This window comes from Chlamydotis macqueenii, chromosome 4 (assembly GCF_036417535.1).
Source record: "Chlamydotis macqueenii isolate bChlMac1 chromosome 4, bChlMac1.mat, whole genome shotgun sequence".
Classification (NCBI taxonomy): domain Eukaryota; kingdom Metazoa; phylum Chordata; class Aves; order Otidiformes; family Otididae; genus Chlamydotis; species Chlamydotis macqueenii.
This window is the reverse complement of record NC_141559.1, coordinates 16,035,701-16,060,343: the sequence shown is the minus strand read 5'-3', so window position 1 is coordinate 16,060,343 and position 24,643 is coordinate 16,035,701. Positions and strand designations below refer to the sequence as shown.

Sequence of the window (24,643 nt, the reverse complement as noted above, 5' to 3'; positions counted from 1 at the left end):
ACTCTGGCATAAATAATTTCCCTTGAGGCTTTAATCACCACTTTTCTTTAAGGCTCAGTATATCTATTTAATAGTTTGCCTACAACATTTTGCTGGAATGGGAACGGCTTTCTGTGTGTCATCTTTCAGTGTATGTCCTAAATTACCTGTATCTTAAGAGTTTTAGAGTTTGCAAGCACGTTGCTCCTTTCTCATTATAACAACTTTTAAAAACAATAATATGTTTTCTCTGTATGTGTGTGCGCTCTTGCAATGGGCCTTTCTTGTTTCTAACCTCCTAATTCTGGGTAGAATAAAGTACTGAAGCAAACAAGAAGGTTTGCTGAGGAACTCTCCAAGAATTCCATGACAATTTCCCCTTTGGTCCAAGCTATAGCCCACTTCCAGCTGATACACACAGAATGAGCAGCGTAGTTCCCATCTCACCAGCTAAAACCAAAGCTAAACAAGCAAGAAGGATAAACTAGCGTATCTCCATACCTAAAGAAGGCCTGCAAAAGAATGGTAGAAATATTATTCATTAATATTTCCCATGTCCTCCACAAGCTATTTTGCAGACACTGTTAACAAAGATGCCCCACGCTGCCAAACTGTGGGCATTGCCATGCCCTGTTTTAAGTAGTAAGGCCCATGGCTGGGGGAAAATAACACCTAAACCAGGATAATGCTGCATGAGCTCAGCGACGGGGTCATATAACTATCAGCCTACGTCTTTAATGATGTACAATGTATATTAAATAGTCATGCCTTCCTTAGCACTGAATTTTGCACAAATGCAATAGCACTGATGTTACTAAAATGATATTATAGACTAGGTTAGCAGCAGTATGGGATTTTTTTTAATAGTACTTAGTTTGTAAATTAAGCCTCAAAAGTTCAGAAATTCCAAATTCAGAACTGCCTTCGCTGTCTCAATTTGCCACTTTATGCATCAATCCTACTCTCCTTATGAGACAAACATCTTGCAGAGGAAACTTATCTGCATTTCTCTAGTCAGACAGTGTCACGACATATTTGTATAAGGACATACAGGTAATTGTAAATCTACTATTTCCTGCCTTATGATCTAACCTATTAAACAGTGAAAATTATTTTTAGAAATTGTCTTTGAGCTGCTAGGTAGTTTAGAAGAGGAAAAAAAAAATTCCGTTACATGCTTCAGCTGCTGCCCCAGCAGTGTTGTGAGTCCAACTCCTTCCCATAGCTAGGGCCATCTTTTTCTTTTGAGATGTTACCAGCATCTTTCTACGGAATGCATGTGGCAGAGGAGATTATTGTTTTAGGCACATCATTCATCTCCAAAAATGGTGCCCTCTACTCATCCTTTGCAAACAATTTCAAATGCTTAATTAAAATAATGTTGGACATTCTCAGGCAAAGGTCAGAGGAAGCTTTTAAGATTGACAGATTTAGCCTAAATATAGAACTTGGTATGAGATCCCAAAATAAGTGAAAAAAGAAAATAGTCTCAGTAGTCTTATACAGCAGAATGTACCTTCGAATGCATTGGTTGAGCTTTGAGAAGTTTGCTAAATACTTTAATTTATTAACAATAGAAAGTGAAGTAAAGGTTTGGTTTTGGTGGAAAAGATATTATATACAAGAATATAAACTATGTTAGCTCTTACAGCTGATTAGATCCAGTTGTCAGAGCCTGACATAATATAATAGGCATGTCATAATACTTTATACTGTTATATTTACAGAGCAACATATTTCACAGAATCATAGAGTGGCTTGGGTTGGAAGGGACCTTAAAGATCATCCAGTTCCACCCCCCCTGTCATGGGCAGGGACATCTTCCACTAGATCAGGTTGCTCAAAGCCCTGTCCAGCTTGGCCTTGAACACTTCCAGGGATGCGGTATCCACAACTTCTCTGGGCAACCTGTGCCAGTGCCTCACCACCTTCACAGTAAAGAATTTCTTTCTTATGTCTAATCTGAACCTACCCTCTTTCAGTTTAGAGCCATTATCCATTCTATCACTACACGCCCTTGTCAAAAGTCCCCCTCCAGCTTTCTTGTTAGGCTCCCTTTAGGTACTGGAAGGCCGCTATAAGGTGTCCCCAGAGCCTTCTCTTCTCCAGGCTGAACAGCCCCAACTCTCTCAGCCTGTCCTCACAGGAGAGGTGCTCCAGCCCTCTGATCATCTTTGTGGCCTCCTCTGGACTCACTCTGACAGGTCCATGTCCTTTTTATGTTGGGGGCTCCAGAGCTGGACGCAGTACTCCAGGTGGGGTCTCACCAGAGCAAAGTAGAGGAGCAAAATCACCTCCCTCAGCCAGCTGGCCATGCTCCTTTTGATCCAGCCCAGGATGCTGTTGGCTTTCTGGGCTGCAAGCACACATTGCTGGGTCATGTTTATGGCGAAGTAGTATGATATTTTTGAAAATACTGTCTAGAGATGCCTGCGTTATTCACAGTATTGAACAGGAATTGTTAGTGCCTACATGATAGTTGTGAGCTCCCTGATGAAGCTTGCTGTCTTGTGCATTTCCTTCAGCTATGTTTATTGTATTTAAGCAGCAATGGGCAGAATTACTACCTTGTTGCTCTCTGAGTACATAGCTGTTTACAGAACTTTGCCATCTAGGTTGCATCGTATTTAATTTTTGCCTATCAGCTATAGAATGCTGTACTTAATAGCAAATGAGACTCGGACATTAAATAAATTTGTTGAAAGTATTTTATACATTCTGTTAGTTAGAAAAGGCAATATGTTATTGGCATCATTAGCTCCTAGACTGAGGCAGGTATATTGGATTCATTCCAAGAATGAAGATGGCTGCTAACAGTGCACAGTGTTATGGTTTCAAATCTCTATGTATTTGCTTCCCATCTCCATACCCCTTCCAATCCATTTCATGCCTGAGTCAGCTGGTTTGTCTGTGCTGTAGGACATAATCATTAGGTATACAAAGTTTGGTCTATGATATGTGCTTTTCTAAACAGACAGGATATATTTGACTCAATGTATCTCTCTATGGAAGAGAACATGTTAACTTTCCTACCAAGAAGCACCTGGAGGGTGGCAATTCCATTGTGGTCTCTTGTGTTGATGTGGCTGGAAAATGGAGAAGGTGGAAGACGGAAGGGTGTGGTTAACCACAGAACCAGGCATATGTAGTGAAACAGCAGGGCCCCATCAGGAGAGGGGGTGAAAAGAGCTGCCAAGGACGTGCATTTCTGGTGTACTACAGTAGCCTCAAGATCCAGTCTGGAGGGTGGTAGACTGCAGAGTTTAGCTCACTGGAGAGAGGTCAAATCAGGCCCATCGTTGAGAACTAGTACTCTCAAGAGAGAGATGGCAAGCACAGCTTGACCCAAACAAATCACAGTCCCAGCACTGGGAGAGCTTTGGCCTGCAGGGAAGCTAATCCCTGGAGATGCTGGCATTGCATAAAAACACTTTGAACCAGACTCGGCACAGAGAATCTGCACAGCTCTAATTGAAACAGCCTTTTGTTGTAATGAAAAGAAAACTGCAGAAGGGATGGTAAATGATGAATCCTTTCCTTTTATTTGGAGCCCACCATTGGCTTGCTAGTGTTATACAAAGAACATTCTGCACTCAAAAGTCCATTTGATATTTAGTCAAACATTGCAGTAAATGATGTAACTCACTGCTGGGAGCTTCTCCAGACCTCTACTGTTTTATTTGTTTATTAGTAAGGCATGTTTCACAGTGCAACAACTACTTTTTTTTCTTTTTTTCTTTTTTTTTTTTAATTTACAGATTCTACTTTTGCTTTTCTCAAATATTTTCTACTTGGGCTTTTGCTTAAAGCAACTTTAATCAAATGATTGGTTTAATTAATATCCTTAAACCATGGATTTGAATCTTTCTGGCATGTAATAATTTTCCACATTCATTCAAACTACAGCTCTTCAGCTTTAATAATTGCTTCCAGGCCCTTTAGAAATGGATAAATGCTGGACTCTCCATTTGACGCATTACTATATCCTTTATCATGAGCTGTAATCCTTACTATTCTTTCTAAGTCTTCTGCTTTTATCATTCTAAATACTTTTTGATGTCAAGTTTTATGACACAGTAAATTAGCTCAAGAGTACATAACTGAACTTTGACCTTATGAAGGCATTCAGTCAGATCTGTTTATAAAGACATTTAGGCTCATTTGTGGCTTTTGAGAACAATTAGGGAACTATATATTTCTTTTCTCCTCCAAGTTACACAAAACCATTTGTATGCATATGCTTGTTTCTCTAGGTGTAAGAAAGATGCTTACCAGTTTTATGGGAGAAAAGGTTAGATGCATTAGTAACACTTCAGAAAATCTGTTCGAAATTTCTCTGGTTGCTGCAGTTTTCTACCATAACACTTAGAGGTTTTTTGCTAAACCAAAACCACAGATCAAGTTAACTGGAATTTAGGGACAGATTTAACTGGTTCTTCTCTCTACCAGCTACTTCAGCATGTCAAGCTAAACCAAAAGGGCTGTGGACTCCAAAAGGGACACACAATAGCCTATTTGTCTTTTCAGGAGATCTTTTACTCTAGAAAAGAAAGAAAAAGAAAAAAAAAAAAACAATCTTCAAGTTCTAGATTTTTCTTGAGTGCTGTGTGAATGTAAAAAGTAGTCAGGCCTGAAGTCACTCCTGGTCCTGCTTTTTTTTTTTGTGTAGAAGCTGGTCCCAGCATTCAAACTTAAATAAATAAACTGCTACAAGAACCCTGACTGTCTTACCCAGTCTCTCAGCCTTGGAGATTTTCCAGAGATTTGCTGATCCTTTTCAGCCTATTGATATCTCCTGAAAACACCAAAGAAGAGATAGTGAGGCTGCAGCAAGCAAATGTGGAGATAAGAAGCCAAGGGTTATATTGTGAAGATACGTTATTTTGCAATGCATCTGAGATCTGCAAGGTGTTGGCACCTATGTAGATCCTCTTGAGCACAACAGTCTAAGTATGTCTAAGTATGATACACTGTCTTTTTCTCCAAGCTCCCTAGATTCCATTACTCCCATGACAGCTACAGAAATATTTGCAGTGGGAAGGATTCTCAGGAATATCTTTATCTTCAGTGTCCATTTAAGTTTAGGCTTTAAGGTCTAAGATGCTTTTACCAGAAAAGGCTTACTTGGTTTGGGTTGGTGTTTGTTTGTTTGTTTGTTTTTATCATCTGGCAACAATTTTACAGAATCCACCTGGAACTCAATTAGAGGTCTCAAATGTAGAAAGTTGAGCTGACCAATAAAAGATCTGTATTCGTAAGCCATGAAATCATGCAAAAGATGAGTTGTGCCTGAAAAAGTTGACTCCCACATGGAAGGTGAGATCCTTGCAGGTTAATAGATGTTGCTTGTGACCGCTGGGAAGATCGGGGCTGGAAAAGTGAATGTGAAGTATTTTTACTACAGATGTCTCCTGGTAGCGTGAGAATGTAGCACCTATGTGTTTGTATACAAATGTCTGTGTGAGTTCATATGCTGTTCCTTTTGTCTGAAAAGAACTGGTTTGTATTAATAGTATTTTGTTGCAAAAAGGGACTTTTCATGCTGGGCCATAACAGCAAGAGTAGACCATGCAAGGCAAGAGAGGTATCCCTGTTATCCTAAGCATGGTAACATCTTGACTAGAATAGTGTCACCTTTGGGGTTTTACACCTCAAGTAGAAGTGGGCCCATTGAAGGGGTTCCAGATGAGGGCATTTCTCATTTCACTGAGAAATGATCAAAGGTCTAGAAACCATGAGCTACAAAGAAAAGGTCAAAGGAATTGAAACTGCTTAGTCTAGAGAATACTGGGATTACCGATGTAGTTGTTGTCTATTAAAAGGCTACTGCAATGACAGAGGGTGACTTTTCCCCCCATTTGTGTAGAGTAGGAGGACAATATGTCCTATAGGCTGAAACTGAAGGAAAGAAGACTTGGATTAGATTTTAGGAAACCTAACAGGATGGTGAATCACTGGAGTAGACATCCCTGCAGGCCTTCAAGAACAGATTAAGCAAATCAGGAATTACACAGGTATAACTGATATTACTTCATGGCAAACAGACAGTCCAGATAACTTTTTAGAGGCCCTTTTCAATCCCATGCTTTCTCTGAGGACCTGATCTTATTAAATGGCAAGTAGTCTTCCAGCGTGACACAGATTGAACACTGGCCCTTATTGTTTGCACATTTGGTGTGGTTTTAGAGCATAGAGCTTTCCAGGAAAACGCAGCTGCTCGTTGACCAGCAGCCGGCACTACCTCCTCCCTGGCTTGTGAGCGAGATGCTGCTGATCAAAGGGAACAGGAGGTTCTCTAATTCCCTGCTTGTGTGCACCCATAACACTCCAGGCTCCAAAGGAAAAGGAAGCTTGAGCACTCTGTGTTCAGATATTAAATATTGCTGTCTAATAAAAATTTACGGGAAACACATTTCAGAGAGTTCAAACACTTCCATTGGAAGTAGTGGTTATCAGACCATCAGCTTGATGCTTGCCTAGTTAATATATGCCTACTTGACCTTATCTGAATTTAAGTCTTTTCAGAGAACACTGCTTCTCACTCAGCCTTTTTAGTATATTTTCTTCCCAAATAAGGAAGCTTTAACTGCAGTGTGTGCCTGCCAAATTTTGGTTTTTTGGAGCTGCAAATACGAAGCAGGATGCTATCTGTTTTTATGAGGTCTTTCTGTTATTTCTGTAATCCTCAGCCAGCCAAGAACCCCTCATTTATCCTCCTGTTCTAATCCTGCTGTGTAAACAAAAGGCAGACACAGTCTCGGTTCCAACTCAGCTAAAAATTAAAGCAACTCCATATATATATATGTAACTTACGGAAGAACGTGTGTTTCAGAAACATGTATCTAGCTTCAAATAAATTCTTTTACTGTCCTACACTGTTTGAGGAACACCTGAAGAAATGTTACTTTCTCAAATGTATTAAATTGTTTTACAGGAAAGCCCAGAGGCCTTGCTTACAATTAGGGTTTCATTATGCCAGATGTTGAGCAGTGTCTATGCTGAAGAATTTTGTTTACTTTAAAAGCAGATGAAGAGTTGTTTAAGAAACATGGAGGATGATAGTGAAAATAATATGATTATGCACATAAACACTTATTTGAAATGGAGTAAAGTCATATTTGTAAAAGCTAAAAGACTGGGGGGAAAAAAAAAAGCCTACCAAAAAACAACCCACCACCTAAAATGATCTTTACATTATTAAATCTCTGATTTGTTCATTGTGGCCTACTCTAATATGAGGCGCGCCAGCATTAATTTCTACCAACTGAATGAGCACATAGGCAGTTTTAAATCTCTTATTTTCAGGTGAAAACCTCTGTGTGCTATTCTAAAGGCTGATGCTTTCTCTAATTTATCAGTTTGCTTAATTGTAGGCCTTTTAAAAATATGTTTAATGACTCTATGGTGCAAATTATAAAGCCTCTAGTTTCCTCAAGATTATCTCATAAATAAAAAATTCTTGGTTTTTCCCCAGACCCTGAAATGTTGCAGATATTAGAATGAAAATCTGACCAAGTTAGACATAACATTTCCATTAACTTTATGGGGGATTTTGCTCCATTAGTATTCAAAATTACAAAAGTTACACGGAGATTTCTGATCTTATTTAAGAAAATAAGGCCTTCATTTTTTGCAGTTAACCTATCTGAGAAGCACCAAGAAAATTTCTAACAAAGCCTGCAGTGAGGCAGGTTATTATGTGTCTGTTGTAAATTAGATTTGACGACAAATTTTATTAAGATAATGAAAAAATGATTCTTATGTCTTGGTTACAAATTGATAGTGCATTGTTGTGGTTTCCCCTGTTCCTTGAGTGAATTTAAAGTAATGTATCCTTTTGTAGACAGTTAATACAGCAGAAAGGTAGAATTAATTTTGTTTTACCTTAATCTACAAGTGACACTAAGACTGATTTTAAAACTTTGATATTGCAAAGCACCATATTGTTACCATAAATTTCTAAGTATAGTCTCATAAAAATAAACAGCAAGGTTTTATGAAGCATGTCAAGCAGTATAGTACTTGAAGTATCATCCTGGAAAAAGGTCATAAAACTAACTGAAAATAAGGCTTATAAATGAGTTTGATTCTTATATCAAGAAAACAAACTTTAAGATAAACAGTATCTTAATTCATTCAAATCAAGCCACACAGAATACCACATGAATAGTGAAAATAAGCATATAATCTTTTAAAATTACCCTGAATCAATGGAAATAATCAACATGTGAGAAACTTGGAAACATTTTATGACATAATATTTGTCAGTGATCAGTAGACCCATTTAGTACTTTGTCTTTTGATGAGGTTCCAGAAGCTGCACAACTTCAATAGTCCCTGAAATCTTAGGGACAAATATTTTCATTGGATCTGTTTTCTGCTCTTCAGTAAGACATTTAAATGAGTAACAGTTCAGACTTCAATACATTTATTTGCTAGCCTTTCTTCTTAAAGACAAAGAAACTAATTTTTAGCTGAAGAAAAGCACCATTGCTTTGTAACAACATTACTGCTATGTCAGTTAATGTCAGCAAAGGATTTCAGAATTCATGGAAGTTAAAATGTCTAACAAATATAAAAATAATTTTAAAACATTATCAAACCAGAATGGTAGACTGAGATCTGCAAAAAGAATAGTTTGCTACCAAGCTGCTTGCATTCAGAAATCAGCAGATAATATACAGATCTGACCTTAATACATGAACCAAAACAAAAAGCCCCAAAGAAACATTAGAAAATGAAAAGAAGCTGAGAAGATATAGCCCCTGGCAAATCGTTAGTAAAAGAACTTGGCTTTTAAGAGCTGGACTAATTGCATACATTCCTCAAGCAAAATGGAACCTGACTGTGAAAATGTGGAGATTGACAAAAATCAGGACAAAATGAATCCAAAATATCAATAAACCTATTAAGAGCCATGTGAGAAACCAATCGATAGGGCAGGCAGTAGGGCACAGCTGCTGAACAGTCCACTTTAATACCATCAATAGCCCATGGGGAAAACTCAGCCTGTCGGTTTGGGAGCAGGAAAGAAAAAGATTAACTGTAAGAGGAAAGAAAAAAGAAACAAAGTAAATTGTAAATTCATTGTTTTCAGGGGAAAGAATACTACTTGCAAGAATTTTAATTTATTTCTGGTTTAAGAGAAGTATCTAGTGCTGATTTAAGAGATATGTTTAGCATCTGCACCAAAATTGAGAAAGGAATGATGGTAACCTTAAAGTAGACTGTTCAGAAGTCAAATGGCTGAGTTCCAGACCTCTTCAGTTTCAGTAGCAAAAATCCAGAAATTGCAGTCAAAGAAGAAACAAATCAACACTCAGCTCTGCAGAGCTTCTTACCCCTTTTAAAAGAATTTAACTGACATGCACCAATGTTGTTGGTTTCTTTATTCTAGCACTACTAGCAAATTCCAAGAGGTCCAATTGCAGAGCTGTGACTTTATTTTAAAACCTTTGCAGAAATACTTGTGGAGGTAAACATGCTGATGAAGCTGGGAGGGATTTGTCAAACAGCATTAAAGCTGGGAAGAAACGGACTTAATAAACATGGTGTGTTTCAAATGCTCCTCTCTCTATTTGGATAGTTTTTACCACTGCCAGAGGCTTTGCTCCAGAAGTGTCGTCCTTGCAGCTCCGTAGGAGCACAACCCAAACCTTCCCCCCTTTTGTGAGCAGCTTCATCTTAGAGAATGCTTACAGTGATTGTTTGTCATAGTGTAGCTCACTACGGCCTCTCCTTCCTGCAAGCGAGATTTAAAAGCCACAAATGAGCCTAAATATACGTGGATTGCATCTCAGAAAAGCCTTTAAGGTACAAAGGCATCTCTATGAATGTCACAGAACAGTCATGTGAAGTGAATGGCAAAGCGGTAAATCACTATTTCATGCGAACTGTTCTCCAGCATATAATTTTACTTAAACAGTAATGGTTGGAAGAGGTCCTTTGCTTGATGGCTGCCATAGGCTTTGGCTTTCTGGGATATCCCTTTGTTGCAAGTTCTAGTAATGCCGAAGCTACAGCACTTCTGTTTCGAGATGCAAAGCTCTCCCTGTGCAAACTGTAGATTTACGAGCATCTGCTATATATTTTTGCAGCTTTCTTTAGTACTATGTTGAAGGTCTTCCAACATCTGGTTTCAGCCTCATTAATTAACTGCTCTGATACAGTAAAATGTGATATGCTTAAATTCCCATATCTGGGCCACTGAGCAGAAGCCAAAATCAGCTTTCTGGAAAAGCTTTGTGCAAAACCAAATCTGCTTCATTGCTGTGTTAATTCTAGTCACTGTAGTGAGGTCAAGTTCCTCAAAATCTGATTAGTCCTCTGTGATAAGGAGATAAACAGTCTACAATTTGGAGTGAGATCTTTGATCTGTTAGAAATGCTGTTTATTTTAATTCTGTACCTCTCTGCTTAGTCCCACACCCTTCAACTATAATTGCTCGTTGTGTCTCAGATACCCTTGGCCGTATTGGCTAGTGCGGAATCCTTGGGCCTGGGATATTGGATTTTGACCTGACATAGCTCTGCTGTCTTCTTGGATAAAATTCTGTGATTGCCGATTCAGGTATTGTAACTTTACTATCATAAAATTTTAAACTTGTTTTTATTGGTGACCTTTTTTCCCCTCTAGCTGAAGAAATGCTTGGGACAAACCCACTTGCATCACCTCTGCAATGTGCCGATTACCGTGAGCGTGCTCTGCTCTTGTCTTGGCATTATTCTAACCTGAAACTCACCTGAGCTTCATGAATTGTGTGTGTAATGCTGCATGAAAGTGTAACAACAGCATCATCATCATCAAAGTGCTGACTTCCAGGTCAGTGGTTGATTCCTAGACATAAGCTTTTTCTCCCTACCCCCCCCCCCAACTCCACCCCTTGCCTTTGAACTCCAGCCTAATGATTTTTGTTACTCGATTATAGTGTGTAACTCCATATGTGGTTTCATTTTCAGCCCAAGTTCAGTATTTTTTTTTCTTCTTCAGCACTTTGATGTTTGTATCCTATATTTTGATTGCTCCTCAGCAATAGTATTTCAGTGGAGGGAGGGTTATGGAATTTGCCTATACTGCTTATGAATTGTCTGCTGCATCTCTGGCACTTGGATGTGAGCCCTTCTGCTAGCTTTGCATGTGTCTTTCTCTTAAAAGTTAATGGTGAATAGAGAGTATTTGAGACTTAATCCTACATCTGTATCTTTTCCACCAGTCACGATTCAGTTTTAAGTCTTTGATTCACTCTGAGCAGCACTAGATAACACTGTCTAATGTATTCTGCATTTTGCTTTTAATATTAATTTTAAAAATTCATATGACAGTGGCAATTAGCATAATATGGCACTGTGCTCTGTTTGTTTTTAACCACAGAAAGAATTATTATATTGGACAAATAGATTATTATTGTCCCTTTGATAATTGTTGCTTGATTTTGTCTCTCTTAGGGGACATCTCAAAGTTCTGTGGCTTCTCTTTTATTTCCCAGTATTTAGAAGCTACTTACTGCAAATACAATTTTCAAAATTTTTTTTTTAATCTACTCTATGCATTGTTATGTTAAATCCTGAATTGGGATGGAGACAAAGGTCTCCAAAGTTTTGGAAACAGAATCTGGAGGGAAAAGGTTTCAGGTCACTTCATATTCTTTTAAATATTACCAAAATTTGTTTTGTTTTAATAAATGTGAAATAGAGTGCATTTCAAAATGAAAAAAGTTTAAGCCCTGTGAATATCAGAACAAGACACTCTGAAAACTAATCTAGGTCATTCAAATATGGGATTTTATTTAAATTTATTAACTTTTTAAAAACTTTAAATCAAATATAATTTACTGAAAAAGTATGGTTTGAAATTTTCTGGTAGGTCTTGCTTCTAGAAAAAGAACTGCAGCAAAACAGAAAAAAGAACTGCAGCTATTTTTAGCTTGTATCTTAGTTCCTATTGTTGAGATAGATATATATATCTTTTTTTTTTTTTTCATTCAAGATGTTGACCTTGATAATAAGATGTCAACAGCTGACAAGTCTAGAAGGTATGAACATTTCTGAGTGCAAATCGCCTTGGACTTTCAGATCATTTCCCAGTTATGCTTTTGTGTCAGTGCTTGCAGCTTTAAAGAAAATGCATTTCATTGGCTATCTTGGGGCGCTTTTCTTTCAAACGACTTTATATTTCTGTGACTATTAGTGCAGAATTTACTTCTCTGGGACAGGTTTTCTGTAGGGAAAACTAGTGTCTCTGTCTTGTTTTGTCTTTTAAGTTTGGTTTCCAGGGTTCTTTGCTCTGATAAAGTTCATTTCCCACAACTTGGAAACGGTAAGTCCCACAGGACTTTAGAGCAACATCAGTAAAAGCATGAACTCAGTTCCTCATTGCCAAAGTACTACAGCAAGATCTATGTGTCTCAGCTCCCTCAAACCAATTCATTATTTAATTCATGGTAATTTTTAACCTCCCTCCCACCTCATCGATTTCCTGAGATTACCTAGGTTTATGTGTGGCCCTAACGTTGATGGTATGTGCGGGACCAACTAAAGGTTAAAGCATTTTTCTGCTGACAGGACACCCAATGTGTCAAACAGCAGCTTTGGTTGTTCTGACACACAGGCTGCTGGCGAAAGCTGCTAAACATAGCTGGGCTTATCGCAGTCAAAGTGAAGGGGAGTGTGGCATCCCTGCATCAGGAAGCCAGCACTGGGCACTTTGGACGTGCCGTTCGTCACTCTCTCTTACCGGGGCTGGATTGGCATTCCTGTGTTTATCAGCTAAAATCAATTTTGAAAAAGTATCTGCTATGCAAATTCCTTGCAATTGTTTGGCCCAATAGCTGCTAAATTTATCGTGTGCTATCAGTTAGATTATGACACTCTGCAGGGAAAGCGGAAAACAGGGTTAGAATAATGCAGAAAATTCATAGAATTACTTTGCATGAAGCCGGACAGCTCAAGCGCCGCGTGTCACTGTGACCTGTTTTGACGTGGTGAAGTCAAAATTAACCTTGAAACAGAAGGTTCGGCTGCACATTAAAAAAAAACAACAAACCTGGAGAGAGCCAGAAGCCTTGAAAGATGATAATTGTCTCCTTTTCCTATTTAAATCAAAAAGAGATTTGAAGGCAATTAACGTCGTAACAGCATCAGTGCCCTGTGGGTGATATGGACTCTGAATTCCAAACCAAAAGCATAACTAACGTATTCATATATGATTTTTTTTTTAATTTTTTAGTAGTAGGAGTCTTGGACACACAAGGAGTCACTCTTACATCTTCATTTCAATTCATTCAGAGATGAATTTGCACTCTCTAAAGCCACAGATAGCATAAATGGCAATGGCCATTGCCTGGGGCATGTACTGAGGCCCTGCAAGAACCAGTAAACACACAGCCTGAGAGGTTCAAATTAAATGCCGCTTATAAAGTGTGCTCTGGAACTTGGGATATGGCAGTATTACATAGTTTTGTGAGGCGGTCAAATAAGTGCAGGCTTAACAGTGGCTTCACGAATAGGTTTGAACAAAACCTATGCAAGACAGTTCTGTCCTCCTTCAATTTTAATCTTGAATCTTAATGACAAGGAAAAATTATCCCATGAGTTGTGGTTTTGGGGGTTTTTCTTAGCATTCTTCTTGCTTTTCCTGGTTTCATAAATAGCACAAGGCCAGCCTAAGCTGAAAAGCAGAAACATGCATGTTTGAACAGTTGTTCACTAAAACCAGCGCACCTTACAGCAAATATTATTTGCCAGAAATTAATTGACCAACTGTCCTATTGTGGTGTTTCTAATACATCTCTGCTGGAACCCAGACACTTATAAAATTTAAGCTTTTAATTATTGTTTTTGTTATTTTTTTATCAGCTAAAATTTTTAGGGGTTTCTTCTAGATGTAGTTTGTACTTAGGGATAAAAATGTAGAAAGAGCTCTCTTTTATTATAGCCACCTCATTCTCCTGAGACGATCCATGCTTCACACAAAGAGGCCATAGATTCACACAGAAGAAAAGAGAAAAACAGGATTAATCAATATCTAAATTTTACTTGACTCTGTTCAGCTTCTCAGCAGGGAGGAACTGCTGTGAGGAGCTGAATTTCCTCTCCTGGGAAAGGGACTTGGCTGCCTCTCGCGCAGGGGCAGGCTCCTCCCTAGCCACAGGAGAGGTCCTGGTGCCAGCTACAGAGGTCACTGCTCGTTTGCCCTCTGGCTTGAAATGGAAAAAAGGAAACATAGCCAGAGAAGAAGAAAGGAAAAAAAAATATGCAAGGGAGAGGAGGCAGTGTGAGGCCAAAGGCAAAAACGTGGGTTGTTATGGGTATACTGGAGAGGAAATGGCTAGAAAAGAAAAGAAATCTGACAGATGGGGAAATGAACTAAATATCCTGGGGCAGGATTGCTGGTCCTGGTAACCAGGATGTTGACAAGCCACTCTCATACAGGGAAAGATGAGAAGGGATAGGGAGTGGGGAAAGGGAGGGAACACAAGGGCAATGGAAATCTTGTCCTCTGATGATTATCCATCTATTGTATCGCAATGTGAATAGCATTGCCAGAGAGGGAAAATAATATTGTTTCTGGGTCATAGAATCATAGAATGGTTAGGGTTGAAAGGCCTTAGGCTGTTCTAGCCCTAGCAAGAGAAGCTAAGTTGAAATGAAGTTGCAAAAAGTTGGTTTTTGAAAAAATGAGCAGCCTAAATGTATGTTTAGTGTTTAATGAATCTCAAGAAATTGTTGTTGAGGCAGTAAGATTTTGGAATGCTGTGTGCTCTTGGAAAGCCCTTAGTATAACTTCTGGTGCCTACCTTTGAGACTGGAGAAAAAATTAGTTGCTCTGACATTGCTCTAATCCAAAGAAATGGATTAGAAAGAAACTGGAAATGAGAAAAAACAGCTGCTGATGCGGAAGTCACGGACACTGCTGACGACCAATATGATCAAGCAAATGCCAATTTATTGTTGATACATCCCGGTTAATATAGCCCTTCTAATTCCGTATCATGCACAAGCTCTCTACTAATTGGTTAACTATATCATGCACGCGCTCCTAGCTAAAATATGATTTGTTAAGTCTCTATGTTCATGTGCATGGCTCTCTCCACCTGCACCCTGCTTCATGTTCAGCCCCCCATCATGTATGCCAGCTGTTTTCCTTCTTCTCAAGGTTGCTTCGTTTACTTTCTCACAGGAAGCTTCATTACTTTCTCACAGGCGGCCTCATTATTTTCTCACAGGTGGTTTCAGTACTTTCTTACAGGCAGCTTCAGTACTTTCTCACAAGCGGCTTCAGTGATGTCCTTGAGGCCTGCTGCTCACAAACATAACAATTCCATTCGGTCTGGATTGTTCACTAAGTACCCCTGGTACTCCAGGTATCCAACAAACAGCCAGTGGAGCGAGATGGGCAGATGAATATTTGGATGATTGAGGGACTTAACAAAATATCTCTATCAAGTTGTCATATCAGATCAGTCTTTGCCAATTTTACTCTGAACATGAAGATTAAATGCCTAGCTTCCTGTTATTGTCTGCCCAATGTCCAGTCCCTGAAGTCTTCTGGGTAGGCAAGTTCTATTATCATCAGCTCTATGAACAAATTAAGCTTATTAGAAGGGCTGGATATCTACTCTGGGAGTAGCTGGATTGCATCTTAGCAGTGCCTGTTTCTTCTGTTGACTCGAAAAGGAATCAAGGTGACTAGCTGGGATGTGAACTTCTTACACTATAGATATCTCAAGATATGCTCATATATGTACCGAGTACTATCCATAGCATATTTGACTGTACTCAAACGTTCTGGCATGCAGGCAAACCACGACATATAAATGGGTGGGAATGTATCTTGTATGGCAAGCTGCCTGGTGATCGTAAAGCCTTGATGGTCTCTGTCTGCAGGATGAAGGAAAGGAAGGTACTCTCTCTAAGTAGGAAGCAAGCACTCTGCACAGCTTATGAACTTGGCTGTAAAAAGATGCCATTTGTTGTTTAGCATCCCTAAGACTCAGTATGTGATTTCAAGAAGCCAAAAGACTTCTTGTCCTTATTCAGTTTGTTTCTGTCTTCTGAAGAAGTCCATTGATTCCTCTCAATTACAAAAAAAAAAAAGATGGATTTTTTTTTTTGTTTTGTTCCCGTTTCTTAAGCTGTAATAGGCCTTGAAAATGAGTAAGCATGGCAGATGTTTCTACAGGGGGTCCAAAACCAAAAAAGGCTCTAAGCCATCTTTATGAGCACATAGCTGAAATGCAGAACCTGAAACATATTTTGCCTTCCAGCCTGCTTAGAGTTGTTTTTCTTGGACATTACCAACTTTCTCTACCTGCACAGGTCCAGACTGAATTTGATATTATATTTTTGATCAAGATAACGTAAGAACTTGAGTTCCAGTTGCTGTTCCTTAAATAGACTTCTACTGAACTTACAATATTGAACTACTGAAGTACTGAGGTGGGAGGTAACAAGACTGCTTACTGGTGCAGAGGAAGACGTTCTGTCTGTACTTTGAGCTAACCAAAAATGATGTGGATAAGGTTAGCGCAGTACTGAGCCCTAACAAACAGGTCCTAGGGGCAGGATGAGATTACATGAACTTGTAGTAAGCTCGTGTCTGTCTGCAAAATACTATGTTTCCAGAGATGGGAGCAGGAACAAAATACGCGTGTTTTTTTTTCTTCTGTTTCTTCTTAGAAGTAACACACTGGAAAATTTTTAATACAGCCCTGTGGCATTCTTCCATGACTTGAACAAATTTCATTTGCTAGCAGCTAAATCTAGATTCTGCTGTCTGTTCAGACTTTCCTGATTAATGGACCTAATCATGCCAAACTAAGTGTTTTCATGCAATATACTTTAAATATAGAAAACTATAAATTGAGTACAAGTGTCCACGGGAAAATTCGGTGAGGATTCTCTATCAATATCTTTCCCTCGGGTATACCCTGGTATTCATTCAGCATTAGCTTGAGGATAGATTAGAAAAGGTTGGTTTATATCTTCTGTGGGATTTTTGTGCTTTGGTTCCCCTCCACCCTGCCCTGTGTTAGATCAATGGTTGACAAATCTGTAAGGTGGGATACTGAGCATTTATCTGTGTTCCACTTCTCCGCTTTGCTCTATATCTGCTTAGGAGAAGTGAATAATATTCCTCTAGAACCTATCAAGTGTTCATTTTTTGGGAGGTATGTGTTTGCCTGTTACCGTATGACAACAGATACCTGGAAAAATACATAACATTTTGGCGAGTAAAATCCTGTAAGGAAGTTTTTGAAACTTTTCTGGATGTTCACACTCTTCTGCAGTTTCTACTAGTCCATAATCGACATCGTATTGCTTAACTTGTGTTTGAGGCAGTTGTTTAAAAATAAGGAAAACCAATTCTCTTTGCTTTTCTGTATTCTCATTAAGGCTTTCTATTAGAAGGGGATTGAGGGGAATGACCGAGTTGCGTGTCAGCACTTCCATTCTGGCAGTCTTAGAGAAGTCCTGACTGTGTAGTTGTCGTAGTTCAGCCCCAACCGGGACCAGACTATGCAGTCTCTCTCTCACTCTGTCCACCCTCCGAGAGAATAGGGGGAGATAATATAAGGAAAAACATCTTGAGGTTTGAGATAAGGACAGGGAGAAATCCTTAAAGTTACTGTCACGGGCAAAACAGACTCAACTTGGGGAAAACTATTCATTTATTTCTAAAACTAGCAGAAGAATGAGACAGGGAACAAGATAACCTCCCCCCACCCCTTCCTCTTCCTAGGCTTAACATTATCTCTACTACATTTCCCCCCCACCCCGAGCGGCACAGGGGGGAAGCAGGAATGGGGGTCGCGGTCATGTGTTGTTTCACACCGCTACTTCGTCATCAGGGGAAGAACTTCTCGCATTCCTCCCCTGCTCCTTCATGGGGTCCCTCCCATGGACCACAGTCCTTTGTGAAACTGCTCCAGCATGGGTCATCTCTTCCACGGGGTGCAGTCCCTCCAGAACAGCTGTCCCAGCGGGCCCTCCACAGGCCACAGCCTCCTTCAGGCCTCCACCTGCTCCGGCGTGGGGTCCTCCACGGGCTGCAGGTGGATCTCTGCTCCTCCATGGACCTCCATGGGCTGCAGGGGGACAGCCTGCTCCACCATGGTCATCACCACGGGCTGCTGGGGAATCTTGGCCAGGAGCCGCGTTACTCCTCCCCCTCCTTCTTCACTGACCTTGGCGTCTGCAGCCGTTCCTCACAACAGGCTGGCAGATGCCTCTCAGGATCCTTTTTACATCTTATTCACTTCTCATCTCCTCTCCACTTCTTGCAGCCAGGCCGGGGCCAAGTTGGGCCCAGTCAGCTGCCCGGTGGGAGGCCAGAGGGTGAGGTCTGTGAGGCCCACAAGGCTCACGCCTCCCCCTCTGCCCCCACTCAGCTGCTTAACATCTTCCCCCCCCCCCCGTTTTCCCCTTCTTAAATACGTTATCGCAGAGGCGTTATCATGGGACATTCTGCTACCAGTCAGCTCGGCCTTGGCCAGCAGCAGGTCCGCCCTAGGCCCGGCCGAGTCCACTGAACAAAGGGGAGCAACTTCTAGTAGTTTCCTACAGAAGCTACCACCTTAGGCCCCCCCTCACCCAACAAAACCAGAACAGTAGTAAATGGTAAAACTTTCTTTATGTTTCAGTACTTAAAATACTCCAAATAGCAAGTTGAAAAGAAAGCACTCACACACGTTCCCCAGTTGAAAATGAAAGGTCAAAATTATGCTCTAGTGTAATACTTCAATGGACAATCTGAGTACTATTTAGAAAGAACAACTTTCCAAATGAAAAGACTGTTAATGTGTCTGTTGATTCATATAGGAAAACTTCAGATAACCATTAAGAGTTTATACTTTAATTTAAGTGAGGTAAAGTAGGAGTATGAATTGGTTTAGCTGGAAGAGGAAGCAAAACTGGGTATGTGAGAAAATTACCAAAGGATTGGAGATGAAAGGGGTGCAATAAAGTATACAGATGTCTTTTCTCTGCGTATTTCTATGGATTTGGGGTTTTGAAATGTCGGCATGCAACCTGAATGTAGATATTACAAAATAAATGTTGTGGGTTCCCTCACCCTTGGGGAATCGCATTTGAATGTCACATCACAAATTACACATGATCTTTTTGGTCAGAAATTTTGGATTCCAATAATCAGAAAGCTCTTGCTACTTAAAGCTATAGTATCCTCTCGTGGGGAATAAGAGCAAAGACTGAATCTCGGACCTTCCAACTGTCAGTTTGCATCTTTGCTGTTCAGATTTGACTGGTGACCATTGATCTTTAGTTCAGCTAAAAGAGGATGTTGCACACACTGTCTGCAACAACTTACACAAGTTATTGCTTGAAAGCAGTAGTTCACTGGAGATCAGACTATTGGGTCTCAGCCACGACCCTGCAAGAAAAATGTGACTTAAAGGTAAGGAATGAGATGGTCAAAGAATACTCTTAAGCAGTATGAATGCAAAGGTGGAACTTGGTCTACAGACCTGGTACAAAGTAAAAGGAGAATTTTGACAGAATTGCATAGTCAAGATTGGTATTTATGTGAAGGTTTGTGGGTTTTTCTCTTTTATAGTAGCAAGAATGGAGTACACTCTGCTATGAATAGCCCTGTTACATCTTATAAACATCTCCAGAGATGAAAGCAATGAAGAAAATAGAATCTGTTTTGAAAGCATAAAATCTTAAAAGTCTGAAAATGGCTAGAACAGGAGAGCTGTTCAGATACAATGGCTTTGTTCGTGGTAGAAACTTCATAATAACTTTCACAGTTTTAGGGCAAAATTCTCTATATGGTTGACTTTGGCACCAGTTTTCTGATTTTTGTCACTCTTAATATTAGTTTAAAATATGAAACTGAATTGAAAACAGAGTTTACTCTTAGTTATGGAGATCTCCCGTGCATAGATGTATATTAAGTATTCAAAGATGAGAAATAATTTCATGATTTCTGAAGGACATATTTCATTCCTGCTTTCAGTCAGGAATGCTTGATCCCCAGTGTGCTTCCAGTTGTTCCAGAGCTGTTTCAAAAAGGCTATGAGTAGATGCAAATTGAGGTTGCTGTGTTCCCTTCTATGTTGCTTAGAAAGGTGCAGCTTTTTTTTTTTTTTTTTTTGAATGATTGAAGATTGAGTGGATTTTATAACTCAAAACAGTAAATATTTTTCTGGCAAAATGTCAAAATTCTCAGAAAGAATATCTCTGCTAATGTTGGAGGATGTTTTTTCCTGTATGTCCCTCCTAGTGCTCACATAATGCAATGATTATGCCAGTGAAAATAGGATTCCATGACTGTCCATTGTGTCAATGAAGACTTACTCCACTCATAATTACAAGTTCTTTGCTTTTGGTTTGAGTCCTAGGGGTTGTTTTTTTAAGCTGTGCTTGTATGAGGTGGCACAGATGTAGCGTCTCCTTACTCTATATCTGCTCACTGCCTCCCCAAAGGTTTATTCCCTGTGCACATTTAACAATGTTAAGGAGAGTTCAGGAGTGATGGAGTACGCTTCCATTACTCCAGATCCCAGCCACTTTATGCTGACAAAGAATCCTTTTTATGGAATAATCTCTCTTTAAAAAAAAAATAAATAAAAAACCTTGCTGTAAATTCACTGAAGCTTACTTTGAACGTAGAAAATAAGAGAATGCAAATCCTGAAGTCTTAATGAAACATTTTAAGTATTTACCTAACTCAAGCATAAATGTCAGCTAAATCTCTCTGCTTTACAAGGACACTCTCTTGCTTAAAGTTAGGCACTGGGATTAGGTACTCTTGCTGGGTTGTGTCTCTAGTAAACCATGTTCCAGCTGCTATCTCTTATTTATGAGTATGTGTAACTTGGTAACATTCTTTCTCCTTTAGCAGAATGCTTGTAAGAGCCAAATGAACTGGTTTTTAAATCCTGCCCATAAAGAAGGCTTTAAAGTAGAATGTGGTTTAGTGTTTTTTGGTTTGGGAATTGGTTTTGGGCTTTGGTTTTTGTTTTCTTTTTTTCCTTCAGAGACAAGGTAGCATCTGACCTGACTGAACATGAACATCAAAGCTCTGTCAAGGTAAGGCATATGATATGCAGATTATACTACGAGAATGCTTGCAGTAAACCAAATTATTCAATGCAGTCACTCCATCAAATGGATATGATCTATCTCTGTTAACAAAACCACTGCACTGCATAACATCCTACTGGTTCTCAAATACTACTGCATATGCAGTTATTACTGTTTTATGATAACAAACCAAAACCACCATCTTTTTTCATTAACTGGAAAAAAAGCAAGTTAAGTTAATGCTGTCATGTTTGCATTGATGTTTCTGTTTTGGAACACATTTAGTTGTTTTTTTTTCTTTAAACTTTCAGAAGAAAGACTTTTATGTGTTCTAGAAGACAGGGCCAAGGGAGGCTCTTACTGCTGTCTTTAACTACCTAATGGGAGGTTATAGAGAAGGCAGAGCCAGGCTCTTTCTGACGTTCACAGTGAAAGACCAAGAGTGATTAACGTCACATCAAGAAAAATTCTGATTCTGCTCAGTTTCATTACAAATATAGCAATCCTTACTGTCAAATGAGTCCCACTGCCACACTGCTTTCAGAAAGTTTTGTCTTCGTGCCCCGTAACTACAAAGAGTTTGTAGTCTAGAAGTTATAAATCCATGTTCAAACATCCCAGTTAAACCATTGTCTATCAGGAAGAAAAATCTAAGCCTGCTTCTTAATCTAAGCTGTGTGGATAACATCAGGGAGCAGGGGGGAAGCATGTCTAAAGAAAACCATACAGTTAAACCCTGAATGTCCTGTGCATGAGTGATTAATTTTAAAATTGTTTTCATCACCCTGAAAAACTGGTCTGTTCTGTTCTGGCGTGAAGAGAAAAAACAGCTCAAATTCAAAAGATAAGTAAGTTGTTACACAGTCAGTGTGGGGACTGTGGATTTGACTCTGAACGTAAACAAGCTTTTTTCCTTGTTGTTTAATGCTCTAAGGCCAGTGTAGCTGTTCTAAATTGGAACCATGTGTTCAAGGTTAAGGAGGCAGCTTCTAATCTGACAGACTGATTTGTAGGTATGCGATGTTGTCTGATGTCAACCAAAGTTGCTCATATGTATTGCAAGGTGAGAGAGATTGGGTTTGGGTTTTTCTCCCCTTTCTCTGGGCCTGACAAAGCAGCTTGTGTTTGAGGAACCAAGAGTGTTCTCTTTGCCTTTCCACCTATGTGCCAATACCTGGAAAAGCCTTGGTGTACTCTTTGTCTTATGATAGCAATTGAGAAATTAGGGCTGTTGATTTTAGTTCAGTGCTTAGAAAAAAAAATTCCTGAAGTTGCATACCTAGACTTCTCTTTGATTTTGCCTTGATTAATAGGCTATACATAGCACAAAGCAGAGCTGCTAACCAGTACAAGTAGACCTGAAACTTGCCTAAAACTTGTTTCCCGTAAGCACCTTACCTTTATAGCTTTAAAAATTCTTCTAAATAAGAACCAAAATGGGCAAGTGAGCTGGTGACTCACGGATTTAAGCACTATTGCCCCTAAGGGGGGATCAGCAGAGCACTCCTCCATGTAAAGGACAAAATATGAGGAGGAGTGTGGTTATTCCTTCTTGTATTTCAAGGACGTTAAACAGAAAAAAAAATTGACTCCTAGCTGAAGTATAATCTTGAAGTATTTGTTTTCACTGGCTCTCCGCTCCTTTTGACTGCCAGCTATGGAAGGTGGATTGATTTCCTTGCAAAGTTTATAGCCAGCTGCTTGAAAGGAAAACAGTTTTTAAAGTCTTAACAATACTAATGGGGATTCACTCCGCAGCTCCGAGAGAAGAAAATGTCAACAGTGGCAAAAAGTGTTAGTGTGGAACTGCAGTTTTCCCAGGCAGAATTTCTAGTAGGATTATGGCCTTAACTCATAAGGTAACCAATATTAATTAATAGTAGTGCTCTACCACGTAAATGCAGTGTTACCATTTTATCATTCTATTTGCTAAGGCAGTTTAAAGGACAGTTCTGAAAATCTGAATTTGCACAACTATGTATGTAATACTATCCTGAATTTGCATGCGTACCTAATGTACAAGTAGGTTACTAACGGACGCTTAGATGTCTAACTGTACCACAGTTAGATATCCAAGATAACTTGGAAAACCCAAACTTGGACTACCCAAATCACATGTTTTAGTGGGTTTTTTAGCAAATGTTTTGGACTTGGAGGCTTCTAGTAGCCATCTTTAAATGGCTACATTTGTGTGGTAGTGTGGGGGGAACCATTCTCAGAAAAAGTTGATTGTTTACTAAAGTTACAGTTGTCTTTGAAATCATGAATGGGTCAGCAGCATTCATGATAACCCTCAAGAAAATATTAGCATTCCTAGTAAAAGGACAATGGGTTGTTTACCCCAAAAGTAAAACACAGAGGCTTAAAAGACCAACCGGAACCCCACACTCTAAAGACTCGTTTCCTTTTCTTAGTAAAAAGTATCATCAGAGGCCCAATTAGATGGAAGTGATACATTAACACTCAGACAGCTATGAGTTATATGAACACTTCTTACTTTCAGCAGTGTTTGCTGCACTCATTGGTTGTTTATATTGCGATAAGGCCTAGAGACAACATGTATTAGCCATATGGAAGTATGTCCCTGCCCTTAGGATTAGGAAGGAATGAGAAATAGCAGATGCCCAAGACAAATATGTGTGCCAGAATACAGAATAATGTCAGAATAAGAAAAATACTGTGATTTACAGCGTCTTGCTGTGTCAGGCTGAAACACCACAGCTCACCTCTCTCCATGTAATGGTTCCAGTTAATTGTGTCCCTAATGGAAGCTACGAGATGGGGTTTGGAAGAAAACATAAGCAACTTTGCAGCATTAGCTCCAGTAAAAGTGCCATGAGAGAAGACGTGAGCATGCTTCTTGGATGAATGTAGAATTTTGTGAACACTGGGGATAAGCCTCTGTCAGGTGTCACAGCACAACTTGCCACCTCTTAAAGGATTTACCTTGGGTTGACTTGGTCTAGGCTGCCTGTAGCAATGGATGTTCACACAGGATAAGCCAAACTGGCTTTGAAGAAATGTTTTACTAATAACATTTTATAGCCACTTTAAAAAGATGTTCCCTGCAGTTAGATACAGTTAGATAAACTTCGCAGCTTAGTTCAGTACAGATACACAGAAAGAGAGAAAACAGGGTCATAATCAATCCTTGTTCTTCTTGTGAAAGAGAAAAATACAAACGCATCGTTAATACCTACGCAGCAAGATGAAGGAAAAATGATCTTTTGGCAGTTGGAGTTTTTGTGTGTTTAGTGGGAGGGGGGTGGTGGTTCTTTGCTTCTTGCTGGAGTTAATAGATCTTTTCCTCTTGTAGTTATGCTAACCATCTAGAAATGTTACTTTCAAAGGCTACGTTTTCTTTTAAATTCAGGTTGTTCTGTTTAAGTAGGCTATTGGCACAATCCTCTTTTGTCCTTTTAATATATCCACTGATGATACTGAACAAAGAAAAAAATATTCCATATCAATATCCCTAAAAAGGAGTGCCAAAAATTAAAATTGAGTTGAAAAGATAAATAAATCCTAGTCTCCAATGTTTTTTTCTTCAATGAGACCAAGATATATGATCCAAATTATCAAAGTGCTGAGATAAACATATGTTATGCATTAAGTCC

At 39.3% G+C, this 24,643-nt stretch overlaps 1 protein-coding gene across 11 annotated transcripts in view; it reads left to right on the top strand.

Moving 5' to 3' along the window:
* Nucleotides 1-24,643, top strand: part of TTC29 (tetratricopeptide repeat domain 29) — a 313,481-nt gene that overhangs the window by 51,832 nt on the left and 237,006 nt on the right. For 5 of the 11 annotated variants that reach the window (XM_086747866.1, XM_086747854.1, XM_086747865.1 and 2 more), the window contains one exon: nucleotides 10,438-10,548. The exons of 4 other annotated variants lie outside the window; for them this stretch is intronic. The gene's annotated coding sequence lies outside the window, so the exon portion shown is untranslated. Of the gene's footprint in view, nucleotides 1-10,437; nucleotides 10,549-19,309; nucleotides 19,393-20,980; nucleotides 21,033-24,643 lie in introns of those variants that run through there. 2 more of the 11 variants (XM_086747857.1, XM_086747862.1) reach the window with 2 other exon arrangements.